Raw genomic sequence first — 7,042 nt, 5'->3', positions numbered from 1 at the left:
CAGAAATCTGACAAATCTTTTCCAAGTGGTTTTTAAACTTAACCTCTGTGATGAAGTTGGATCCTCTTTATTCATGATTATTCATGATTCTCCCACCTGTATTTTTCCTCTTATTTGAACCCATTCCTTTGAAATGCATATTCCACAAAAATGTGAGAAAAGCAGGGGTGAAATGCTACCAGTTTGCAACTGTTTGGGCGAACCAATAGCGGTGGCGAGTGGTTCAGAGAAATGGTAGCGATGGCACATCCACATCGAAGGCCACCCACCCGGACCAGGAAATAACCTGTTTTTTACCCTCTGCACATGTACAGAGGGTCCAAAATTACATGTGACACGTACATGTGCGTGAGAACTTCCAAACCGGTAGGGAAGGTAAGTCGATTTCACCCCCGGAGAGAAGGAATATATCCATTGGAAAATTGCAGGTAAAAGGCCTAGGAGTGGGCTTGCAGACCTCACTGAACCAAAATTTTAAAGTAACATAATTGCAAAATGTACCAGACATATTTCTATTATGCTGACTTGTGTGCTGCCCAATGTCCACCCAATATGTTAAACTACAGTGTGACTGAACTGAATGAATTGCAAATAGCAGAGTTGCCATATTCCAGGAAACTAAAAACCATAGTTAACAACAGCAACTAGAAAGGCATCTGCAAAGATACAAGCCACATTTTAACTTATTTTGTTGTCCTAAAAATCTGTAGTTTGCAGATGACCAAAAGGAAGAACAATGGAAATTATATTGGAGAAAGTGTAACCATGAAGTATTCACTTAGAAGAGGCATTTTAAATTGTATCAGCAAAATAAACTGCAGCTTGATACCTATCTTTCAGACTAAATTTCACTGCTTTCTTGCTTCTGCAGCAGTTTTTCACAGATCTGAGCTGCAAAAGTCCTGATGATCAATAGAGGCCATTGAGAACGTCTGTCTAGTTTTTCCATCCATAATCTGATAGCTCTGTTAAGATATGCTGAAGAGACTACATAGGATGCTACTATCTTTCCTTTTTGGCATGGCACCACCATGATGATATAGTGACCATAAAGGTAAAGGTCCCCCTCGCGCATATCGGCTAGCATAGCAGGAGCTCCCCCCGTTACAGAGTGAGCTCCTGTTACTTGTCGCAGCTTCTACCAACCTAGCAGTTCGAAGGCACGTAAAAAATGCAAGTAGAAAAATAGGGACCACCTTTGGTGGGAAGGTAACAGCGCTCTGTTCTCCTTTGGAATTTAGTCATGCCGGCCACATGACCATGGAGACGTCTTCGGACAGCGCTGGCTCTTCAGCTTTGAAACAGAGATGAGCACCGCCCCTAGAGTCAGGAACAACTAGCACATATGTGTGAGGGGAACCTTTACCTTTACTATAGCTATTATTTTGAAAAATTGTGACTCTTTTTAATGTATTTATTGTTTTTTTTAAATTAAATGTTGTACATTGCCCAAAGTCCATTTCATGTGAGATGGGCAGCTACACAAATATGATAAAGAAATGAAGAAATGCTAAGATTGGATTATGGTTCTGTGCCTGAACCAACTTTTAGTAGCTCTGAAGGAAGGTACAACATACTTTTTTTTTAAAAAAAGAAACTGTTTATAACATAGACTGTCCTATTAAGAGAGGGAGAAGGGCATGATGGGATTCTGATCACTATCTTACAATGGAAATAATGATGATGAATAATGATGATGAATAATGAACAGTAGTGGGTTGCTACCGGTTCTCCCCAGTTCGCAAGAACCGGTAGTAAACATTTTGAGTAGTTCAGAGAACCGGTAGTAAAAATTCTGCCTGGCCCCGCCCCCAATCTATTGCTGCCTCCCGAGTCCCAGTTGATCGGCTAGAAGGAAAAAATCAAGACTCACTTGTCGAAGAAGAGTAAAAAAAAAAACAAGACACCGTCCCTTTAAATTGAGAAGCCAAGAAGCCTCCCAACTGATCGGCTTGCTTCTCAGCCAGGAGATCGCTTGGCAAAGAAGAAGGGGGGGGGGGAAACACTGTCGTTTTAAATTGACTGAACTGGAAGCTCCTTTCTGGGTCAGCTGAACAACAAATTGGATAAGAGAAGGAATTCTTATATGGTTCAATGTTTTTGAAGTTTTGGGGTTTGTGCAACATGGGCTTTGTGTTTCTAAAAAGGTTTGGGCGATTTCCATTGTGAAGTATCCTATCTTGAATGAGTTTTCTGCCTGCTTGTAAATGGAGCCGAACTTCCGGCTTCCACTTTCTATGATCTCTAAGCACGCTGTTTTCTGCTTACAAAGTTTCCTTTATGCAGTTGGCAGGAATGTAGAATTCCAGGCAGGTTCCTTGCTAGCAGTTAATTATTCCTTAATTATCTGGGATATTTTATTTAGGAAATGAAGAGGGGGGAGTTTGATTCCTTCCCAGAACAGATTAGTGGGGTGGGGAGGAAATGGGGATTTTGAAGTAACCTTCCCCTGGAGTGGGGATTTTAGGCTTGCTGTCAAACATCAGCCATAATACTAATGATTGTTTTGAACAATATGCAGGTTGTATTACATGAATGGCTATTTTATATGTGAAATTATGACTGAAACCTATATAGGTTCACACTGTCAGGAAGTTTGTCCTTAGTTGTCCTTAGCTTCTCTCTTTGTTGAGTTTCCATCCATTGCTTCTTGTTTTGCCTTCTGGTGCTTTGGAAAATACTTTGCCTCCCCCCCTTATTTCTAGCAGCCCCTTAAAAGCCTGTTGCCTATCACACTCTTGGGCAAAGCATATGAGCCATTTCCTCCTTTCAGTGGTCAATGAAAGTGCATTTATAGCAGAGGTCTCTAACCTTGGCCGCTTTAAGACTTTAAGACAGCAAAGCTGGCTGAGGAATTCTGGGAGTTGAAGTCCATAAGTCTTAAAGTGGCCAAGTTTGGAGACCCCTGATCTATATAGTATGTAGATAATAAAGTTGAAAAAAGGTGAACCACATTTTTGCAGAACTATAGATACGTTGAGGCTGGGTGTGACAAGGAATGGCTGGGAGGGGAGGGGCCAGGCGAGGTACCCTTGACATGAGAGACATTGAGTTGGCCAGGCCTACCCAGTCATATGACCACCAAGCCACACCCACTGTCACATGACCATCAAGCCACGCCCGCAAAATAAGCCACGCCCACAGAACCAGTAGTAAAAAAAATTAGAACCCACCCCTGGCCCAGAGGTTTGGTCGTAACTTATTACGGTTGTAAGTTGATTCACCATTTGAGGGCACTCAATGTTATGACCATTTTCATGAAAGCCATTAAGCAAATTGTGGTAGTGAATCTGACTCTAACTAGTCCAATGGGGTTTTGTGGCAAAAAGTCACACAACATAATTACATGACCTTGGGAATCTGCAACTGGTTGCAAATGTGAGTCTGTCACCAAAGCACATGAAATGCAATCACATGTGGAGGGGGGTGGTCCTTGCAGTCATAACTTCAAGAACAGGTCATAAGCAACTTTTGAGTCTGTTGTAACTTTGAATGGCCGTTAAGTGAGTGGTTGTAAGTCAAGGTCTACCTGTACAGGTAGTCCTCGACTTACGAGCACAATTGAGCCCAAAATTTCTGTTGCTAAGTAAGACATTTATTAAGTGAGCTTTGCCCCCTTTTTATGACCTTTTTTGCCACAGCTGTTAAAGGAATCACTGCAGTTGTTAAATTAGTAACATGGTTGTTGAGTGAATCTGGCTTCCCTGATTTTGCTTGCAAGAACGTCGGAAAAGGTGATCCAACTGATCCCAGAACACTTCAACTGTCATAAATATGAGTTAGTTGCCAAGTGTCTGAATTTTAATCACATGACCACAGAAATGCTATAATGGTCATAAGTGTGAAAAATGGTCATAAGTCACTTTTTTTCAGTGCCATTGTAACTTTGAACGATTCCTAAATGAACCGTTGTAAGATGAGGACTACCTGTGTTCACAAAACGTGCTTCACCTAGTTCAGAGGTATCAAACTCACGTCATTACGTCAGCGTCCCCATGACATATCAGGACTTTTTTCCCCCCTTCGCTATACCAGGCATGGGCGTGGCCAGCGCATGACACATCTGGTCTGTGGGCTATGAGTTTGACAATCCTGACCTAGTTACTGGGTTAGCCTGTTTGGTGGGGTTTGTATCATGTTCTGACATGCAAACAAAACCCAAATACTTCCAGATAAATAGGGCCTTGGAAAATAATACTTAAGTCAAGTGGCGCTTCCTTTTTTTCTTTCCATAACATAATCATAAATGAAATGAAATAAACGGTTTTTCCTATTTCCGAAGCTTTAAACCAAACTTTTAAATGAGCAAATTATAGTTCTGTGCCATTACTTAGAAGGCTGCAATCCTAGCTGATTTATCTGTATGTCAAAATGAGATTTATTTATAAGGAAATGGGCAATAAAAAAACTGGAACATGTTTTCCTTCTTGCTTCATTGTAAGTAAAAGCTTAGGATACCTTCCTCGGATAATTGTCGTATGGCAAAGTGAATGAATAATGTGCATTTCAAACAAAAGGAGTGGAAGTCATTAATAACGTTCTGAAATATACTTAATATTGTTTACAGATGATCAAATGAAACTTTGAAAAAATAGTGTGGCTAGTGAGAGAGCCAGTTTGACACAAAAGTTAAATATGCTGAATTAAAAACTGAGGAATCATGAATTCTAGTCCCACCATAGACACAAAGCCAACTGGAAGACCCTGGGCCAGTCATTCTCTCTCAACTCTAGGAAGGTGACAATGGCAAACCACTCCTGAAATTATTGCCAAGGAAACTTTCAGGGTTTTGTCCAGGCGGTTGCCAAGAGTCACAGTTGACTTGACCGCAGCCGCGGTGTGGCTCAGGCTATAAGAAGCCTGTTATTAAAAAAAACACAGCTGCCTGCAATTACTGCAGGTTCAAGCCCCACCAGGTCCAAGGTTGACTCAGCCTTCCATCCTTTATAAGGTAGGTAAAATGAGGACCCAGATTGTTGGGGGGGCAATAAGTTGACTTTGTAAATATACAAATAGAATGAGACTATTGCCTTACACACTGTAAGCCGCCCTGAGTCTTCGGAGAAGGGCAGGATATAAATGTAAACAAAAAAAACAAACAAACAGTAAAGTTATTTGGAAACAAAAAATTGCCTTTTATGTTTAGTCTGCTTTTGGATTTCATGTTATCAGAGCTCAGAAATAAAAGTGTAACACCTTGCATTTTTGAATAGCAAGCTTAAGTTTAAAAGGTTGTATACAGTCTGATTTGAAAGAACAAAAACCCAGAATTTTCTGTTGCTAACCTTTTGACTAATGGGAAATTAACAAGCAACTGTAGGCACCTCTGTGGTACATTTGGCTGAGGAAAGGACACTTATCACACTTTTCACACACTTGGAATTATTTCTTGAAATGGGATTAGTTTCCCTGGCACACATTTTTGAGCAAAGAAAGCCCTAATAGCTGCCAGAACCAGGCCAGAGCCAAATTCACGCTCTCCCGTTTCTTTCTGCTAAAGAAAAAAATGAGCCAAAATATCCCAAATAATATAGCGATGAGGTTCTAACTTCCTTAAATTACCGTATATACTCGAATATAAGCCGATCCGAGTATAAGCCGAGGTCCCCAATTTTACCCCAAAAACTGGGGTAAACTGGGGACTCGAGTATAAGCCGAGGGTGGGAAATGAGGCACCTACCGGTTGGGGAAACCCTCCCTCCCTCAGCTGAGAAGGCTGGCGGCGCCCGCCCGCCCTCTCACTGCACCGCAGGGCTTCCAGCTGTCCGGTAAAATGTGAAAAAAAGAAAAGAAAAAAAACCTCGAGTATAAGCCGTATATACTCGAGTATAAGCCGAGGGGCTTAAAAAAAAAAAAAACTCGAGTATAAGCCGTATAGACCCGAGTATAAGCCGAGGGGACGTTTTTCAGCACAAAAAACGTGCTGAAAAACTCGGCTTATACTCGAGTATATACGGTATGTCCTAACTTCCTCTCATTTTCCCTAATCTCTGAAGGTGAGGATCATTAAGTAATTCAAGAGGCCAAACTGCTAGTCTTGACCTCTCTTGCACCTGGAGCACACTGTAACTACAGTTCCTAGAATTCAGTGTAATCATTTTTTTACCATTTCAAACTGGAAAACACAACAATTATAAGTGTATGGGCCCCCCTCCAATCTTAACTTTGTTTCTAATTTCTTTTTAATTTTTTCCATCTTATTCTAGGAAAAGAAACTCCAAATCCTGGCTTTTGCATCGTCACCTCACCTACTTGTGACCCTTGGCCCTTTCAGAAGCCTTACATGTGGCTTCTGAAAAGTTGCCTTCATTCATTCATTCATTTTCTAGAGTCAACCAGCTTGGTCAATGACTTCGGGGGACTTACCATTCAAAAAATATACTACAATGAAAATACTAAAAATATTTTGAAACAGTAGAAACATCCAAAATACATAGCAGCCTAGACACACGGCCAGTTTGCAAGGCAACCAGGAAACAGGATCCTTAATACATTCAGGAAACAGGATCCTTAATACATTCAGCACCAGGGGTGGGTTGTACTTACCTTTACTACTGGTTCGCATCGTTCCGCGCGCGAACATTTGGGTCAGAGGGTGGATGACATTTGGGTCAGTGGGCGGAGCCTCCCGCTGGTTTTACTACCGGTTCTATAGAACCCGTCCGAACCAGGGGCAACCCATTACTGTTTGGCACCCTAGGCTCAGGAATGTAGCCAGGTTTTTAAGATCTTACGAAAGGCTAACAGATTTGGGGCCATTCCAATCTTTGAAGAGACAATGTTCCATAGAAATAAGGGCTACTGCAGAAAAGGGCTGCCTTCTAGTCCCTGCCAGCCAACACTCTTTGGCTGACAGGATCCATGCTGTTAGAACTGATTGGATCAGTAGAGACTCTTGGAAAAAGTTGATCCTACAGCTAGTCCCAAGCCATGTAGGCCTTTAAAGGAAACCACCAATACTTTGAATCGCACCCAGAAATACATTGGTAACCAATGAAGGTCACACAGAAGTGGTGTTACATCTGCTCTATATCTGGCATAA

This window comes from Ahaetulla prasina, chromosome 3 (genome assembly GCF_028640845.1).
Source record: "Ahaetulla prasina isolate Xishuangbanna chromosome 3, ASM2864084v1, whole genome shotgun sequence".
Classification (NCBI taxonomy): Eukaryota; Metazoa; Chordata; class Lepidosauria; order Squamata; family Colubridae; genus Ahaetulla; species Ahaetulla prasina.
Note: the sequence above shows the minus strand (reverse complement) of the source record.